This window comes from Ascaphus truei, chromosome 2, assembly GCF_040206685.1.
Source record: "Ascaphus truei isolate aAscTru1 chromosome 2, aAscTru1.hap1, whole genome shotgun sequence".
NCBI classification, from domain to species: Eukaryota; Metazoa; Chordata; class Amphibia; order Anura; family Ascaphidae; genus Ascaphus; species Ascaphus truei.
In genome coordinates this window covers 370002093-370022733 of record NC_134484.1, presented here as the reverse complement: position 1 = coordinate 370022733, position 20641 = coordinate 370002093, and the positions used below count along the sequence as shown (strand labels likewise).

The following is a 20641-nucleotide window of genomic DNA, read 5'->3' as shown; positions in this document are numbered from 1 at the left end:
CATAATACAGTACAGTAACTGCACTAATTTTTGGTTTTCTTGTCGTTCCAGGAAAAACGGTGGCCTAGGGGGATGGGGGCGTTGTGTCCAGTCAAATCTGCTTGTACAGTCAAATGTACTGTATATAAACAGCAGCAATGATGTACACAAAACCTCTCCTCTCTCAATGAACTACTGTACTGCAGACAGAATGAGGAAAAGATAAAGACTAAAGAAAAATTAATTTTACTATACAGTATATACAGTACAGTATATTATACAGTACATTACAGTACTTTACTGTATATACTGTAGTATTAAATAATATTCTTATAAATGTGCATTACTCATGTTTCCCCATGTTTTACAAAGGTTTTCCAAATGGTTATCCAATTTCAAGCTGCCAAAATAACTTAATAAAGACTGCATTACTGTATGTATTATTCCTGATTATTTTCATATTTGTATTTTTTGGTTCCTGATAAAATAAATATTTATTCACTTTCCTGCAAATCATAATCATTGACAGCCACCCCTACAGTGCACCAATGAATTATTTTATTTATTTATTTATAAAATATTTTACCAGGATTTATATATTTTTATTTTAAAGATATTAAAGAATGTACTGCATTGTATTAAAAACATGTGACTGTAAACCATAGTGACTGACAAATATTTTCACACCCTGATGAAATACTGTCTCAGTGTACTCTCAATTCTCACAGTGCTGTGCACATCAGATTTACATTTCAAATTTGAGAGGGGATTTTCGAAAGCATTACCGTTCAAACAACAGGCCTCTAAGGGTTGGGGGAGGGGGATGGTGTGATTAGACGCAGGCGTACTGTGTTTGTAGCTCAGCTATGGGCGGATTAAGAACACAATGGCAATATGCTTGGCTAGGGAGGGATTAAAAACTCTGGAGGTGTGTGGCTGAAATAGTTAACAGCAGTGTAATTTCAAAAGGCAGTCCATCATAATAATTTGATGAATAAACCCCCAAAGACAACCCCCAAATACAGTACATAAAAAGCAAGTCACTTTAACTCCCTGTGCCCCATGCACCAAAAATGTTTCGTGGCAGGCAGAAGAATTTAATAAAGGCTGCAGAATGTATTATTGTGTATGGATGGTTAAAAAAAGCAAGTCACTTTAACTCCCTGTGCCCCATGCATCAAAAATGTTTCTTTGTGCACTTTAAATGTTTCAATATTGTAAATAAATGTTTTTGTACTGACTCCACCAATAAAAGACCATGTTGAATTGCCTCACATTGTTTCCATCTGCTCCTTTGCCAGTGTAACAAATGTACTGTAGCGGCTTGCTGCACTGTTTTTTAACTGGCTGGTCGCGCAATTGGCGTAGGAACTACGGCAATTGGCGTGGGAACTAGGTCAATTGGCGTGGGAACTTCTGTTCTAGGGCGCCTAGAAATAAAATTCATTTTGCCCCTAGATGTTAGGAACCTCTTCACTTGACCCCAACAGGGTCCCAGCAGTAATGGCGACGACAGGGTCCCAGCAGTAATGGCGACGAGAAAGGGTCACACCGGCGTGGAGGGTCCTACCATTGAGCGTAAATGGCGGAGAAAGCTTTAAGCGGCTAAGTCACAATGAGCAGAAACCTGGAACCCACAACTCCGGTTCTGTTCGACCTAGAGGGCTCATATTCGGTCACCATGTAGTCCTAGTTGCGGCAGGATTGCATGGCAAATTGCGACCCTCTCGTGGCAACAGAATGGAGTCAGGGTGATGTTAAAGTTCAGGTTTCTGCCATTGATTTGCATGGCAGAAAAAAAGCCACTTTGGTAATGTGCTTTTAAACTGTCTTTTGGTACCTCCGGTTCCGGGGGTCTTGGAAGGCTGATATTTTGCCACTATGGCAAGGGTCCTCCCGCATGGGGACCAGGTAAATTTCAACCTGCTCAGACCCACAGAACGGGTTATTTTACATTATATGTACTTACTGTATATACAGGATTTATATATTTTTATTTTAAAGATATTAAAGAATGTACTGCATTGTATTAAAAACATGTGACTGTAAACCATAGTGACTGACAAATATTTTCACACCCTGATGAAATACTGTCTCAGTGTACTCTCAATTCTCACAGTGCTGCTATGCACATCAGATTTACATTTCAAATTTGAGAGGGGATTTTCGAAAGCATTACCGTTCAAACAACAGGCCTCTAAGGGTTGGGGGGGGGGGGATGGTGTGATTAGACGCAGGCGTACTGTGTTTGTAGCTTGGCTATGGGCGGATTAAGAACACAATGGCAATACAGTATGCTTGGCTAGGGAGGGATTAAAAACTCTGGAGGTGTGTGGCTGAAATAGTTAACAGCAGTGTAATTTCAAAAGGCAGTACATCATAATAATTTGATGAATAAACCCCCAAAGACAACCCCCAAATACAGTACATAAAAAGCAAGTCACTTTAACTCCCTGTGCCTCATGCACCAAAAATGTTTCGTGGCAGGCAGAAGAATTTAATAAAGGCTGCAGAATGTATTATTGTGTATGGATGGTTAGAATTGTTGTGCACTTTAAATGTTTCAACATTGTACAGTATTTGTAAATAAATGTTTTTGTACTGACTCCACCAATAAAAGACCATGTTGATTTTTCAAAGCATTACCGTTCAAACAACAATCCTCTAAGGGTTGGGGGAGGGGGATGGTGTGATTAGAAGCAGGCGTGCTGAGTGTTTGTAGCTCGGCTATGGGCGGATTAAGAACACAATGGCAATAAGCAGCAGATCAACGACCCAGTGGAGAGAGGGGGTGGTACTGTAGGCTAGGGTGACTCAGCCGATTGACGCTTGGCTATGGAGGGATTAAAAACTCTGCAGGTGTGTGGCTGAAATACTGTAGTTAACAGCAGTGTAATTTCAAAAGGCAGTTCATCATAATAATTTGATGAATAAACCCCCAAATACAGTACATAAAAACAAGTCACTTTAACTCCCTGTGCCCCATGCACCAAAAATGTTTCTTTGTGCACTTTAAATGTTTCAATATTGTAAATAAATGTTTTTGTACTGACTCCACCAATAAAAGACCATGTTGAATTGCCTCACATTGTTTCCATCTGCTCCTTTGCCAGTGTAACAAATGTACTGTAGCGGCTTGCTGCACGGTTTTTTAACTGGCTGGTCGCGCAATTGGCGTAGGAACTACGGCAATTGGCGTGGGAACTAGGTCAATTGGCGTGGGAACTTCTGTTCTAGGGCGCCTAGAAATAAAATTCATTTTGCCCTTAGATGTTAGGAACCTCTTCATTTGACCCCAACAGGGTCCCAGCAGTAATTCCGGCGAGAAAGGGTCACACCGGCGAGGAGGGTCCTACCATTGAGCGCAAATGGCGGAGAAAGCTTTGAAGCGGCTAAGTCACAATGAGCAGAAACCTGGAACCCAGAACTCCGGTTCTGTTCGACCTAGAGGGCTCATATTCGGTCACCATGTAGTCCTAGTTGCGGCAGGATTGCATGGCAAATTGCGACCCTCTCGTGGCAACAGAACGGAGTCAGGGTGATGTTAAAATTCAGGTTTCTGCCATTGACTTGCATGGCAGAAAAAAAGCCACTTTGGTAATGTGCTTTTAAATTGTCTTTTGGTGCCTCCGGTTCCGGGGGTCTTGGAAGGCTGATATTTTGCCACTATGGCAAGGGTCCTCCCGCATGAGGACCAGGTAAATTTCAACCCGCTCAGACCCACAGAACAGGTTATTTTACATTATATTTGCGCAATTGGCGTGGGAACTACTTAGGGCCGCGGTCAAGTTCACGGGCAATTGGCGTGGGAACTTCTGTTCTAGGGCACCTAGGAATACAATTCTTTTTGCCCATAGATGTTAGGCACTGTATACCACTGTACAGTATACTGTGGAAGACACATAATGAAACGATACTGAATACTGTATGTAGAATAAATGCATAGTTTTATTTATTCAGGGTTTATTACACTGTATACTGTACGGCCGGAAAACATCAGCATACAGTACAATATTATCCATCGAAATCCCCCCATTAGCCGTTTTCTTTTCTGAGGAAAAAAAAGAAAAGTTTTAATGTACAGTAATGGTCAGCCCCCTAAAGAAGTACCCAGCCAGCCCCACCAAAATAATACGGCAATAAGACAGTACTCACCATAGAATTAAAATTCATTTTCCCGCAGATGTTAGGAACCCCCTCACTTCACCCCAACAGGGTCCGAGCATGTACAGTACTGTACTTTAAAATAAATTAAATATGCAATTTTACTATTATTGCGCGTGCACGCACAGACTGTGTACTGCAGGTTGAACCGCGAAGGTATTAGACTTCAGAGACAACAGCTCACAAACGCCCCCATGCGTTTTTACATGGCATTGCAGTATTGCAGCTAGCGGGAATAAAATGCTTAAATCACAGCCGCGAAAATAACGCTATACACCCCGGGAGAAAACGACACAAAACCGCACATCACCGGGATCTTCTGAAATTCGCGGAGCTAGCCAAGTAAGAATAAAGTTGGTCGCCAGTGTAGTTATACTGTATACAGTATAGAGTTACAGTACTGTTTATACTGTACAGTAGTTATACAGTTATACTGTATATAATTAGACAGTATTTAAAGTCCAATATTCTGAAATACTCACTGCCTTTAATGTACTAATCCTGATGAATTTTTTTTTCTTTTCAGAGCTGCAGCAATACAGGAAGGAGGGGGGGGGATGTGCAAACGTATTGTACTGTGTGAATACTGGAGTAACAGTCAATAATTTTCCCTAATCACCCCTCTCTCAATGACAAAAGAACTACAGAATGCAATGCAGCCATTACAAAGAAGATAAAGACAAGATTGTACACTTTGAAGAAGAAGAGGGTGGTTGGTGTAGATAGAGCACAGCTTCCAGACGCCCTGCAATGTGAAGCAGGGGAAAACAAAACCAGGCCACTCCGCAGTTGTATCAAAATTGTATTAGCCAACTAACAAATACAGGGAAAAAATAGGACAAATAGAACGCACCTACGCGTTTCGTACAGAGGTACATTACCTTGATAAAGTACCTCTGTACGAAACGCGTAGGGGCGTTCTATTTGTCCTATTTTTTCCCTGTATGTGTTAGTTGGCTAATACAATTTTGATACAACTGCGGGGTGGCCTGGTTTTGTTTTCCCCTGCTTCACATTGCAGGGCGTCTGGAAGCTGTGCTCTATCTACACCAACCACCCTCTTGGACTCATCAATGGATGGATTGCACGCTACTGATCCTGAGAGTGCCCCCTGGATGAGCAGGTAAAGTGCCAATGTGCCTTATCTAAATCCTGCTGTTATGGACATAGTTCCTTCTCATTATACTGTCAGGGTGATCATTGTGTACATCCCGGTGGTTGTCTCAACTGACTCCACTTGTCACTTCCCCTACAGTTATCACGCAGTTTCATTGCATTATTGAGGGGCACTCCATCATCGCCGGACCACCCAATTAAGGGTCTCATTAACAAATATGTTTCATGAAGTTACCTGCTCAATTTTGAGCACCACACACACCACATCACTTTGAATAAGATACTGTATTTTTATATTCATTTTTCTTTGATTACCCTGTAGAAATAAAATTGTTCCTTTAAATTCATGAAAATCATTTGAACCCCCCACCCCCAAATAAAAATTACAGTATGCCACCTACCTCATAAAGTACAGTGTACTGTACATGACTGTAGAATTAAAAAGCTAGTGATTGTAAGAATGGCAAAAATTGTTAAGCCCATGTCGAGAGAAAAAAAAAGAAGGGATGTCTCTTTTTTTTCTGATTTGAAATTCACATTGAATGCAGAGTCAGTCATTCTCTCCAAATCCCCAAGAAGGATTTACAGTATCACACTCATCCGGGTGTGCAGGATTATAATTGTACCTGTAGTTCAAAGACATACACGCATGTACCTAAATGTGATGACACACATATGCGTTTCAACAAGATTCCAATTAGACATACACGCATGTACCTAAATGTGATGACACACATATGCGTTTCAACAAGATTCCAATTAGACATACACGCATGGGCCTAAATGTGATGACACGCATATGCGATTCAACAAGGTCCCAATTAGACATACACATATGCGCATAAAATAAAAACAGTATGAAAAGAAGAGCCAGCCTATCAAAAGTTGAAAGTATTGCATAATAAATAATACATATAGAATAAAAGATATACATTTTTTATTTTTGGGGTACCTTAGCAGAGTTAATTACACATGCAAGTCTACTGTAATTATACTGCAAAATGCAAAGTCAAACAGTGATGATTACTGTACAATGTAAAAAAGTATTAAATATGAAAACATAGCAGCATACTTTATAAGGTTTTCTATAACGCTCACAATTATTCTCTCTGAATCATTAAACATTGCACTGTCACTTAAAATGTTTTGCCTACTTGGATTTTTAAATCAGATTCACAATGCGCAAGCAACATTTTAAAAAAGCGATATTAGAGGTCCGTCGAAATTCCTTCTTTAACGCTTGATGTCAAAGTTTCTTTTCTGGGAAAAAAAAATTATGCTATAATTTCCGGTATTGTGCAAGCGTCAAGTCGCATCATTGGGAATTAAAGCAGCAGTTCAAGCAATATCCTACATGTGTGCCTGTACGATGAGAACAAACTTCTGATAGGCAATAGCTCTTGAGCCCCGCCCTCTCCCTAGCTGTCCACCAATTGTATCTACTGTAGTAACTGCTCAGTCAATCATATTGCAGGACTGCATTTTCAACAATTGTTGAATTAAATTAAATTAAATAACCCTGAGCAAAGGAGAACGGTCTGATTTGCAGCTTACTGTAGCTAATCACTTGTCTTTGTGCATATTGTATTGATGCACATATTGTTTTAAAAAAAAAAGAATATTTTTTTTTAGAACACGGTAGTTTGAACTGCAGCTTTAACCTTAATACTGTATAGTGTAATAGAGTATACTGTAGTACATTATATTTACCTTCATTATAAACTTTGCCAAACGGGTGGAGATGAGCCACTGTCACTCCTGTAGTCTGCATTATAGTTGACAGGTGACAGCTGGCCTGCTACACCTTTAGTTGACAGCTGATGAAGCTGGAAATCTTTTTGGTACACGCAAGCTTGCTGGTACCTGTACGTGAAATCAGGCTCAGGCTGGAAATTTTGCAGGTATTCTGTCGGGGACAGGTAGTAAGGATTGCCGTTCACCGGGTTTTCACTTACGGTCGGACCGTTATTGTAAGCTGGCACTGTTGCCGGCACATTGCTGGATTGGGATTGACAAATTTTATATGGATTAAACCCGACCTTTCTTCTTTTGAAGTTGCCATGATCAAACATACTGTAAAAATCTGGGATCATAACCCAATACCCTCTTCTATCTCCGGGTGCAGGGTCGATGCAAAAAAACCACTGATCGTTACTTTAGGTTTGTCTTATCAAACGCTTCCACCCACAAACGTCAGGTGAAAATTTGTAAAAATCATAGTTCGAAATGAAATATTCATATATTTCTGCTACAGTCGCCATGTTATCTGTTGCAGCATTAATTGCAGAACATATTAAAAATGCATAACTACAGTCATTTTTTTATACGTGTACAGTGTACACATGTGTCCATTCCAGTTCAGTGCAAGGATACTGTAGGAATGTAGAAAAATCCACAGAGCATTGAGTTTTATAAGTTTTTATTATGAAACGCCTACATTTGATAATGTCTTCAAGGACCAAGGTCGATTCACAATGGACCACTGTAGTAGACTTGGTTTTTATCTGTTTTTTAAACACCGCCAAATTGGTACAGTACATTTTACAATTAAGTAATTTCTGCCACCTGGCGGATACGCGAAGAATTGCACCCAAAGAAATAAGAAACTATTAAATGAAAACAGATCAACCGCGGTAAACACAGGGGTGCCTGGTTGCGTGAATGCGGCATGAATACCACGTGGAATACAGCAGAGCACAAGAAAACGGCTATGTGATATGTTAGAATAACGGTTTCAGCATCTCTAAAGTGAATATGTGTGTATATATATAGATGATATGAGAAGAGGAAAAAGAAATCCCCAAATAATAGCACTCTAGTATACCAATTCAATATGCAAATACAAATTTTTATTGAATGAACTGTCACAAAACAAAGAGTCTAAAAGAAAGCATAGAATAATTAAAAACAGGCATAGATCCCCTGACCGTAAGACTTGACAATCATCCTCTAACAATCAATTCAAAAATGGACAAGACATCTCAAGTTTGAAGAGTGTGTACCCTTGAGTGTATCAAACAAGGTGAAGTTATGTGCTGCAGAAAAAGGGCTAAGATGAAGAGGAAGTGGCAATGACCAAGTAATCAAATCATATCATATCAACCAATGCTCATTCCTGTTAAATCTATAGAATAATCTCTGGAAATTAAGTACATCAGTACAGTAATAAGAGCAGTTAGTGTGAAACTTGGAAAGGCACACTTCAAACAGCTGCATACCCTAAATCACATATCACCTAGACATCAAACACACATAGTATTAATAGAGGAAGCAAGGAGCAAAAGCTAAAAACATAATTACGTGTCCCTTAGGAGGGACACACCAGGGTATCCTGCCTACAGCACCCACTCCTATGCGTTTCGGCCAGATGCCTTCAACTGGGAGTGGTGGGGTAGGCAGGATAACGTGCAAGCTTAAAAAGGATTGTAATTATGCCCATGAACATCGTCACCTGGTGAAAATTTACATAATACGTATTATCTAAATGGCTAACAGGAGTATACATTGCAAACATACCTGCTGCGTATGTCTCCTGAAACATCATTGGTAAAGGCCCAATCGTGCAAAGCAGTCCAAAAAACCCCTTCCTTTCTCTTAAGGGCATAGCTGGCAAATCATTCCCCTCACATAGCGGAGTGCGCATGCGCATGACGTCATCGGGGAATACCCGATACACTCATGCGTCGCTCACTGCTTACTCACATCAGGCCAGTAAGGCAAAGTGCGAGGTGTGGTTGAATGCGCATGTGCGTCTAGATAGAGACAAGCCCCACACAGTAAGACGCTCCCCGTGTAGAGGATTACATCATGCGCATGCGCAGTGCTCTGAGATCAGTCCTATCCCCTCCATTAAAGGCATAGCAACAGTAATTGCTCAGCCATATAGGAGAACATACACAGTAAACTAGAGATGCACAGATGATGGCTTATACCCATAATAAGTGCCCCTGAATGCAGAGACAAGTATGTAGAGAAATATAATCAACTTGATAAAGAGAGGGTGATTCAATAGTTATTTAGTACATTGCCTAGAGAGGCAAAGTTGAATATTAAAGTATACTCAAATCAGTATCAGTGAAAAATATACAGTTCTAATCACATGGTTCTTGAAACAAGGGAATGACAAAGCAGATATTGTAAACATATAAATAAAGGGAAACCACAACATATTCTGTCCCTTATTGTGGCATAATGTATAAAGAAAAATATTACAGACCACTACTACAAACAGATGAGTCACTCATAATCATTTGAAGGTGTTTCCATAATGTACAACCAAGTGTACTTTCCCCATATCGACACAGAGTATTGTGAGAAATATAGATGGCCGCTTCTGCCAACAAATGATTCATTTAAAGTCACTTGAAAATTAACTTCACCTTGTTTGATACACTCAAGGGTACACACTCTTCAAACTTGAGACGTCTTGTCCATTTTTTAATTGATTGTTAGAGGATGATTGTCCAGCCTTACATACAGGGGATCTATGCCTGTTTTTAATTATTCTATGCTTTCTTTTAGACTCTTTGTTTTGTGACAGTTCATTCAATAAAAATTTGTATTTGCATATTGAATTGGTATACTAGAGTGCTATTATTTGGGGCTTTCTTTTTCCTCTTCTCATATCACATAATTTGGCCCTTATAGCACCACTGACTTACTATTAAATATTCATCTGAATCGGTATTTAGTTACTTTCATTTATCTTGTGGATGTGGGGTTCGCTCTTTCTCTTAGCATATATATATATATATATATATATATATATATATATATATATATATATATATATATATATATATATATATATATATATATATATATAGCAACTGTAAATATTCCTGTATATTCATTTGCATGTCTTAGACAGGTCTGCAACCCTGTCTTTCACCATTATCACCCAGCAAACAGCACTTCCACTGCAGCAAGGGATTCTGGGAAAAGACATGCAAATGAGCACACACATATATATATATATATATATATATATATATATATTATATATATATATATATATATATATATATATATAACAAAACACACAAACAAACAGTAGCGCTTAATAATTAATTGTGTAAATATAAATGTGCTTAAATCTATAAAAATTAGGTGAATACTTAATTATAATAATAGTGATTTAGACTAGTGCTATTAATAGCTGTTAGTGTTATAACTAATTATAAGTGTATTCATAAATTATAAATTCACTCAAATTTCACACATGTGTAGTCCATCAGGTCCACTGAGGATAGTAAAAATTAGGGTGGTATCCAGACCCCAGATACTAATGGTTCATGCAGCTCCTTTGACGTGGTATAGCCACACACAAAGTACCTACAAAAAAAGAACAAAGAGAAGCGCAGGCACCATAGTGTTATACTGTATAAAAAATAGAGTCCATTTAATAAGACACGCGGTCCCAAGGAATCGCACTTACAAGATTTAAAAAACAACAAGCATTTAAGAGAATAATCTCTAGGGGGTTCGTCAGCTGGATGGGAGGGGTCCAGTGTAAATACTCTGCCTGAGTAGGTTGCAGCTGTTGGAGCTCCTGACACACACCACTGTGCTGTATAGATAAGCCTGATAATTCACATGCAGTATAAATCCTTCAGTCAATGGAGATTCCGGCTGCTAGCCGCGTGTGCAGCATGAATAACAGGGCTCCACACAGGAAGAAGGCACCTCCTCTCTCCGTCATGCGCTGACATCACCACCTCGTCCCAACTAGTTTCGTCACTACCATGTGACTTCTTCAGGGAACAAATATGAATTAGCGCCTACTGCATATTAGACCATAATGATATTCATATAAAGGCTGACTAAAATGGAAGCTATACCTGACCAATGGGATAATGGAGTGAGTGCAGATTGCAAATAATTACTGTATAAACTATTTTGTAACACAATATAACACTAATACACAACCAATATATAACATATAATTCTACCAACTGTATATAAATCTTAAAAAATGAAAAAAATATTTTCCAGTAAAAAATATAAATGTTTGAAAAAATCAGTCTCAAAACACAGTCTTCCGGAACCTTACAGCCTGAATATAAGGATCACCAATCCCACAAGGATATCTGCAAAAAGACAAAGAAAAAACAGGCGCACTCCACTGTGTATAAAACTATTTTATGGAACTGGAACAATTATTAAATGTGTACTCACAAACAGAGCTATAATATCAGCATGTTTGAGATATACCCAAACCCCAGCACTGCAGTACGGATCCAAATGGAGCTTCTTTTGGAAGTTGTAGTGCCTCTCTCTTTGCAAAAACTGGTCTCGGTAGGTACTTAGTCACTCTGTGTACTGGATATGATAGTTACACCATGTGTCCCTCAACTGTGGTTCCTTCTGCTACAGGCACTCCTCCAGAGATTGGTTCCCGCTCTCTCTACACCTCACGGTGTGGATCTAAGGCTCTTTCCTTGTCTTCTGCTGTTTGGGGTTTTGCTCGTTAGCTCATCTGCTTGCACACAGTAAAATCTCGGCTGCTGCACTCACCTCCAGACACACCCTACGCATTTCATCACGGATGACTTCGTCAGGGGTTAATCCCATTGGTCAGAAAGCTTCCCTTTATACTGAATGAGAACTGACTTGTGCAATGATAACTAATTGCAAACAAGTAAATTTACTTAACTGTTTAGAATGTTTGACAGTGACACAGGTTTTAAGATGAACCCTATGGAATACTAAACTCATGTATAGGCTACATGTATTTTTAAGAAGTTCCTATTAACAGACAAAGGTATCTTGATAAAGAAATATATTTTCAGCAAATCTGATGACACAGATTACTTGAATTATAGATTAATTACTAGTAGTCTACAGACATACCTCTTACCATTCATATCCTAATGTCAATAACCTGTGGACCCCATAATGGATCTCAATCAAGGTATGTGGGAGAGGAACTGTTTATATACACATCAATAAAAAATATATACATGTGCCTTTCTATGGACAAGTGTATTAGCACATTAGATAGATTGGGATCATATACACTACATGATTGTTGTTATTTTGTAGTACAAAGTATGTGTAACGCCTGCGCTCACCACGAACAAGGCGGGACCCCGGTACTGTGGTGGGAATGTATGAAACTGCGCACCCACAGCAGCGGTGGCATGCCTGGAGAGTGGATTGTCAGCGTAGCCGGGTCTGGATTGGAGAAATCGGGTTAGTTCAGATACTTGCCGGAGTTAGGGGGCTGAGCCAGTGGGATGGTCGGACTCCGTTGTGCCGTGGTCAGGGGTTGGAGCCAGGAGATTGGTAGAGTGTCCATAAGCCATGATCAGGGATGGAGAGGTGCGGGTAGTCAGAGGTAAGCCGGGGTAGTTATCCAGATTGGGATTAATAGTCAAGCTTGGGACTTTATCCAGAGGGGGTCCTATAATCAAGCCGGGTCGGTACACAAGAAAGCAACAGAGAGACAGCAACAAGGCACAAGGCAAGGCACAGCAAACACAGGAACACAAGGCTACACAGGTTTATGCTCAAAAGGTGAAAGTGAAAGTCTTTTATGTGAACAGGAACCAATGAGGTTGGGGGTGGAGCGGAGGTGCGGCCTCTGCGGAGGCAGGGATAGGCTGCAGGAGACAAGTGGGCATTTAGGAACTTGCCACGCATCTGGGGAGTGGTGAATGACATCACGTGTGTGTGCCGCACGCAAGGGAGGTGCAGCACATCTTGGGAATGGAGCTATGCTCTCTGGTACGCCTTGAAGAGCTGCGAGTGCGCACACGTTCTGTAAACAGAGCGGGGGTGCGCGCATGGATAGAGACTGGAGCAGAAGGTGCAGCAGTGGCAGGTAAGGAGGGAACACGCAGCAGGGGACATGTTCCCCGATTCCTTACAGAATGTTATCATTATTTAGCTAGATAATCCCTATAATTGGTCTAAACTCAAGTAATTAGAAGTGAAGAATTTATATAAATCCAGTATCAGAACCAAGGACCTGGGGAGAGATGATTTGACACGATGCAGAGACCAGAAGGAGATTTAAAACATAGAGACCGATGGTGGTCACAAAAAATGTGAAAGGAAAGGGCAATTTTTCCTGTGGAAGGAGTCACTGTATTACGTGTAGACACCTTAAAAATACGAATAAATTTACATTGTTTGCAAATGGCACAACATATGAGGTGAATCACCATATCGATTGTTTGAGCTCATATGTTGTGCACCTCATATCATGCCAATGAGGCCTACTATATATTGGGCGGGCATCAAAAGCATTGAGCACTAGGTTCCTCGAACATTGGAGGAATGTGTTACGAAGGTTCCACTTGCACAGTCTTTCATGGCACTACAGCACCACACATGATAAAAATCCTTGCACTCTGTCGATAATGGGTATTGAGTCATTTCACCTTCCCTTATGGGGGGGTGATAGATTAAAAAAGTTATGCATGAGAGAGACATATTGGATGTATGTCCTAGGGATATTACATCCACTTGGACTGAATGACTGTTTTGATGTCAGTACTGTTACTGCACCGACACACTTTATTCGAGCAAATACCCAGTATGTACCTGGCAGATACCTGGAATGCGCCGCTCCTCACCTCTGACAAGCCCCGTTGTGTTTGCCTTCCCAGCCTGGGTTCATGCCTGGCTGACGGGCGGCTGATCTGTTAAATGATAATGATTAGGATTTAATAGGCTGCAATGCTTCGCGTGTCTACCAGATGGCATAAATTCATGAATTGTAATGCAGTATATATATATATATATACTGTGCAGTATTGCAGCCAGCGGGAATAAAATGCTTCAATCCCTGCCTGGAAAATAACCCAATGCACTCGGGCAGAAAACAGTCGAAATTAGGTGTCGAAATAAATTTTAAAAGATCTAACAAAAAATCTACCAGATTTGGAGCCAGATTGCCTCTGTACAGGAAGTTCCGTGCTGCCCGTATCCCATCACTGTGATGAATTCTGGTATATAGATATTCAACATCCAAGGTGGCAAGCACGGTATACAACAAAATACAAACAAAGATGCCCACAGCTACATCCAAGTGACAAAAATACACAGTGCAATACCTAAATATTCTTTTGAAAAAGGGTCATTTAGTCCTTTGGTCAAAGCGTCTTAAGCCTGCTAGCAAACTTTGAGGCATGACCGTTAGCAGGTCCTAACACTCCCTGAGTTAAAATTCTTATTTACTCTTACTTATCTCCAGGGTTCTCCGGGGATCCCCGTGGGTCTCCTGGGGGTCCCCACAAGCCTCTGGTATCAATCCTGTGCAGTAAAAAGAAAAGAAAATGCTTTTATGCATCTTGCAATATTTTTAGCAGCACCCTTTGGTTTTGCTAAATTTTTAAGTACAGTAAACGTATCACTGCTTAGTGAATAGCATTTGCAGGCAAAAAAACAGTTTTGAGCTTTTTTTGGCTTTTTGAATGACTTTTATTTGTCAGAGTGTTAAAGCTCGTTAAAAAGCTGTTAGAGCATGATACTGCACTGTTCTCGAAATGTAGTGAATAGCAAAACAGACAATATTGCGCTATAAGGGCATTTAACGTGCATTAAGCCACTATCGAAGTTTAGTGAATGAGCCCCTTTGTGTGGTCCTGTGTATTGAGTATTGGTGAGTGTTAGTGACTGAGAGTAAGAGGCTGATAGAGGGGAACAAAAATACAAATTGCTTATTAGTTAGTTTTTGTTAGTGCTTAAAACTTAGAGCTAGTTTTAAACTACTTCTATAGCTAGGTAAATTATTTCATTTAATTAAGTTAGTTCTGTTTTTAAATTAGTTAGTTTACTTTTTATTTTTATAATTGTAACTGTCAGGGTTTTGTGTAATTTTTTCATTTATAAAAAAATTATTGCTGGACTCCAGACAAACTGAGATAAGTTGAGCTGCATCTAACATCAGCAGATACTATATCACTTCAGCAGACCCACATTTACTGTAAATTAGTGCAGGCTTACAGAGCGTAAAACTATTTCTGGATAAAGCCTTGATAATTTGCTGACTATAGTGCTAAGCCCTGGCCACATGAAACAACATTAATCCTCAAGTGGATAGAGGGACTAAAAGGGATACTTTGGGGGAATTATTTGATACTATATAAGAGAGCTCACTGTTACAATGCATAGGTAAGCATAATTGACTGGAAAGACTTATGAAAAGGCGTTTATTATCCTTTGATTGTATCAGAAAGATTGATAAGTTTAAAAGGAGGACACACTGAAGTATTCAAATATAATCAAATTCTTAATTCTATTTAAGTTATTTATTGATTTATATTTTTATAGTGGAATTTCTAGAAAAATACAAATGTATTTTGTATAAGCCAAGTGTGTATTTATTGCTCTGCCTCTGTGTCTCCTCAACCTGCTATCTGTCTAGCCTCTCCTGCCATGCCATGATAGCTTTTGTTGCTCAGGTAAATTAGAAGGGACCTGGGGTTTGTGTGGCTCTGAGTGGGATCAAGGTTTGCCCTAGTAGAGGCTCGACTGGGTTCAAGGTACCCGCGCAATATCATAATCCTACAGATGTAGCAAGACTTACTTTACCCGGTGCCATGGCAAGGCGCAATATTCTTCCTTTGTGATCACTGTGTAGTAGCCATTGTCTACCCATGAGAAGAATCGGGACATTCTGCGGTTACATTTTATTTAATTATCTGACCACCAGATAGCACTGTACTGTGAATATCGTTGTCAATGGCTGTAGGGAGGCCATTGAATGGCACTAGTATGGTACTTAACAGGGCAAATAAAGATCTAATATTAATATGGTTGAAAACACAAATATTTGTAATGTTATGTGGCTATTACTGTGACAACATGGACAAAGAGCACACAGGAGCTAACTAGGAGCAACCACCATTCCTTCAGAGAACACACAAGGTGGTAGGTAGCAAGCTACATGCAGAGGCATTGATGGAAACATTTGGAGAGGACTGTATTGGGGGAAATGGATCCAGGGGTGAGGAGGGGTTCAAAAGTGAAGAGGGGCGAGGAAATTAAGAGGCAGGGAGGCAGTTACAGTTCTAAGCAGATGGCAGGCAAATGGGAGGTCACACAAGCACAGGTCAGCAATGGGAAATTCAGCAAAGAGGGGTCAAAATAGAAAGGGGTCAAGCCCAACAGAGAACAAGTGAGCAAGGCAGTAAACAACAAAACAACAAGAAGAAGCCTGTTGGAGAAGGAAGGGAGTGAGCCTCTACCTGGTTTATGTAGTGTTAAAAACTAGGAAGTGACTGAGGTGGACAGTCAGCACTTAAACCTGGAGAACTGGAGCTACCAAAAGATATTACTCCTTGGAAACAAGGCGAGATCATCTGTGACATAGCAGTCTGGACATTACAGTTATTGGTTTCCTTCTAAGATCATACAACTGGTTTTAAAGTAGATTAAAAATCAGTGGCACCACGCAAACCTTTTGAAACTATAAAAAGGAATACAATGTAGCATTTGAAAAAGTTTTTCACAAATCCCTTCTTCTTCTGTGAAACGCAAACTGTAGTGCTTGTGCAATCAAGGGAGACGCATACATGCTTTGCGTGCTTTGAGTGCTTTACATACTGCATTTACTGTACTTTCTCGGGTACACGAGGATGCATGGATGCATTATACTTGTGTGTCAAAACACATTGTAAAGTTTTTTTTCTAACTTACTTTTAAATCTGTATACATTGAAACATGCTCGATCATACATAATCTCAAATGAAAACATTAACATTGATTGCTATTGAAATTGTGTGGTAAGAAGGATATGCCAAACAATGTAAAGAATGAAATCTATGTGCTCATCAGAAGCAGTATTAATACACTACTGCAGACTTCAAAAACATCAAAGACACAATTAATGAAATATTATAGCATCTGAGGATTGTGAGATGGAGTAATCAGTGACTGAAACTGTTGAAAATATTACAGTTTTAAGCAACATCTTGTTTAATCATTTTGGGGGTGATACCAAGCAGTGTATAATCAGAGTAGTTTGTGTGTGCTGTCTAGTATGTTATGTTGCTGCTTTCATGTAATGCTGTACTGATGCCATTATTTTCATTCTTGTTTTGCAGATTCTCCACTTCAATACCTTTTTCATGTACAGTAGCAAACCCACCAAGTGACACAGAACATCAGTATTGTATCATTAAGGTAAAAACTCCTTTTACTGTATCACTTTGTATTGTAGTTTCTGCACACATGCGCAAAAATTTAATGAAACACATATGAGTTCCACTAAGTAGGCATAGACCACATATGCGCAATAATTCAATGGCATGTATATTCATTGCACGCAGCATAGAGCATACATGTACAGCAATTTTCTTACACAGCAACAGTCTTTAATTAATGCATAATCTACATTATTTTACAGGTGTTTCACAGGGGTCCTCGGACCTGAAACCAATGCGGTTCAGCTCCGGAGACCCCCTGCACAGCTACACTATGAAACATATGTATATTAAAAAAAGATTTAACAGACATCAATACACAACCCCTCCCTCCCTCCCCCCCTCCGCCCTAACACATACAGTACAATAATGTGCAAAATTACTATTATCCAGATATGGATAATAGATTATTTGCCCATTATTAAACACTGCATTAGCATAAATAAATAAAGTAAATAAATACAGCTATACTTACCACAACAGCAGGTCCCTCTGTCCTCAGTTGCAAGAAAGCATATATAATAATAAAGACATTCTAATGGCCCCTAACCCCTTAATCACCTTAGCAGTTACTAACCACTATAGTCATTAAGGAGTTAACCCACCCTGCCCCCATACAAACCCGGGAGGCCTAACCACCCACCCCGGACTGACTACACTCACCCTGTACCCATTGAATAGTATAGTGGTACATCATACCCATATAATAATAATATGGGCAGGATAAGCCTCTATAGCACTCAATGGGCACCCTAATTACAATATATTAATGCACCAGATACACAATAATAAAACATAACTCCAAAAAAAACACACTTCACTAAATAAAAACAGTAGCCAGCTAATCCAATGAATACAAGCAATAACAACATCAACAATGAATTAATTAAACCATTAACCAATCAAACCAACTAATTACTAAACAAACTCAAAATGAAAAGTAACACTAACCAATCAAACTAATTAATTACTACAACATTAATGAATTTAAACATTAAAATACAAAGAAATAAATTCAAACAATCTCTGAAATAACCATAAAAAGCATTAGCTAACATAATACAACATTAATTACAAACGAACACCAATCGCAAACATTGTATTACCATTAAGCAGGAAAAAAACAAACAATGACATCCACATAAGAAAATGAAATTAAAAAAACCAACAGCAATACCAAGCCAGAAATGCCACCTGTAACAGGGGACTTATCCCTGTTCAGTAATGTGCCTTTAATCCAGCAGTGTGGTGGTAAACCTCTGGTAGTTAATTACTAAACACCACCTGCCTGATTAGATGGCTTAGAAAGCCTGTCTTTTGAAACAGGAAGTGAGAACTCTTTAGCTGACACCGGAGCTGAACTTGGAGACACACTTGTCTTGAGCTCTGCCAAAAAATAGCAGAGCTGCTTTCAAGACACAGGGAAAACTTCTAAACCTGTATGCTGACCAACCCTGAAGACAAGGGAGCTGAAGCAGGGACAGTAAAGATTTTCCCTCCAAACCACAAGGACCAAATAAGACTTCTAAAACCTGGATGCTGATATTTTCTGTACACGCATGGGTGCGGTTCCAGGAGAGCAGAGAAGCTTACAAACAGATAAGACTTTTATTCTTAAGAGACTGCTTATATCTGCTTATTGCATGCTATGTTTTGGGGCTGGGGAGAAAGGCTTGACTAGGGAGATGTGAATTGATTGCATAGTGTTTTCACTAGAAATACTCCCAAGTGAACGGAAGCTTTGTCCCCCCCCCCCTTTTTGGATGTTTTCCTGATAAAAAGGAAAAGGCACAATAAAGCCTTATTATAATTTCACATTATAAAGCCTCCTAATTGCGTACCTCTGTGAACGTCCGTCCACATATGGTGTCCGAGGTGGGACAAGAGGTGTCTTTGTAGTTAAAAAGGACCGGAGAGTTTTATGTGAAATTTTTTGTTATGCTTTTTGCCTACAAACAAGTCTGAGAAACTTAGAAAAAAAAAAAAAAAACCTCATGCAGCAGAGATCAGAATTAAAGGGACACAGCACTGCATTGAAACTTACAAAAACACAGATGGAATCTTTACCCCAATCCCAAGAGGAGAGAGACTGCTGAAGCAGCTAAAACTTTATTTGCCTATCACAAAGCGTAATATGGTCATTGCAATAGGGGTTTTGCCTTCCAGCCATAGTCAGGGTTCAAGAAGTGAGTCAGCCCTTGAAAAGGGATAGGTGTTTGTTGTTTTCAAAAGTTTCGCTGAAGCAGTGAATACAGATGGTGACCCACGAGTGGTACTGATTTTGCAAATAAAGGTTGCCACACCGCATAGGGCTACCAGCTGTGAATGCAGTATATGCAGAAAAGTGTGAAAATTGATACAAGACTGTGCTGAAGCAAGGGAATTTTTAGCAAACAAATGCTGAGTGTAAAATTGCCCTATAAAGGAAAAGGTTTTTCAAAGCCAATTGCTGAGTGTTGAGTCCACTGCAAAGAATGTTTTTTTTTCTGCAAGTAAAAAAGTATGCCTATTATCTTGGGAGCAAAACCGATACCCAAAGTCGGAAGTGTGAATGCCATAATACCCAAAGATGAGACTGAAAATTACTGAACTCAGGCAGAAAACCAAATTCTGTTGCTGAAGCGGAGGAATTGCACCTAGCAAATAAATAGTGTATAGCAAATAGACTTTTTTTTACCTAGCAACCGCACTTCTTGTATACCTGATAGAAGAAAATGCATGCACAGTACTGCTGATATTGAAAAAAAAATAATTACCCAAGAAAGAAAAGTCTACAGAGATGCCTGTGAGAGCTACGACCTCTACAAGCAAAATATGCCCATCTGTAGGACTACCACAATTGGGGGTTCTAGCAAATACAGTGGCAACAACTGCAATAGCGCCTCCTGAGGTCAGGAAGAAAATTACACCTGATAGCCTAAAAATGGAGGACAAGATGCAGCGTTCCTGTAATGAACCCTACCCCCCGGAAGAGTGGCCCTTCCTGTCCAATAAAGAGGAAGACATCTCTTACGGGGAACCCGAACCGAGTCACACCCACAAATCACCACAAGAATGGTGGGGGTGTCTGAACTCGGCACGAACAGAAAAGACCGCTCCCTTTGATGACGAATATGATCAGCAGGAGACAGAGTGGGAGCAGTGGATCACCGAATATTTCTGTCAGCTAAAGCAGCTGCAAGAAAAGCCTGGCGTATATAATGAAGCTGCTAAAATTTCAAACGAAG

The 20641-nt window shown here is 39.7% G+C and overlaps 1 long non-coding RNA gene across 3 annotated transcripts in view; it reads left to right on the top strand.

Moving 5' to 3' along the window:
• Positions 1-20641, top strand: part of LOC142488729 (uncharacterized) — a 127262-nt gene that overhangs the window by 30844 nt on the left and 75777 nt on the right. For 2 of the 3 annotated variants that reach the window (XR_012799617.1, XR_012799618.1), the window contains exon 2: positions 17316-17394. This is a non-coding gene — a long non-coding RNA (uncharacterized LOC142488729). Of the gene's footprint in view, positions 1-5166; positions 5267-17315; positions 17395-20641 lie in introns of those variants that run through there. The other variant, XR_012799619.1, reaches the window with a different exon arrangement.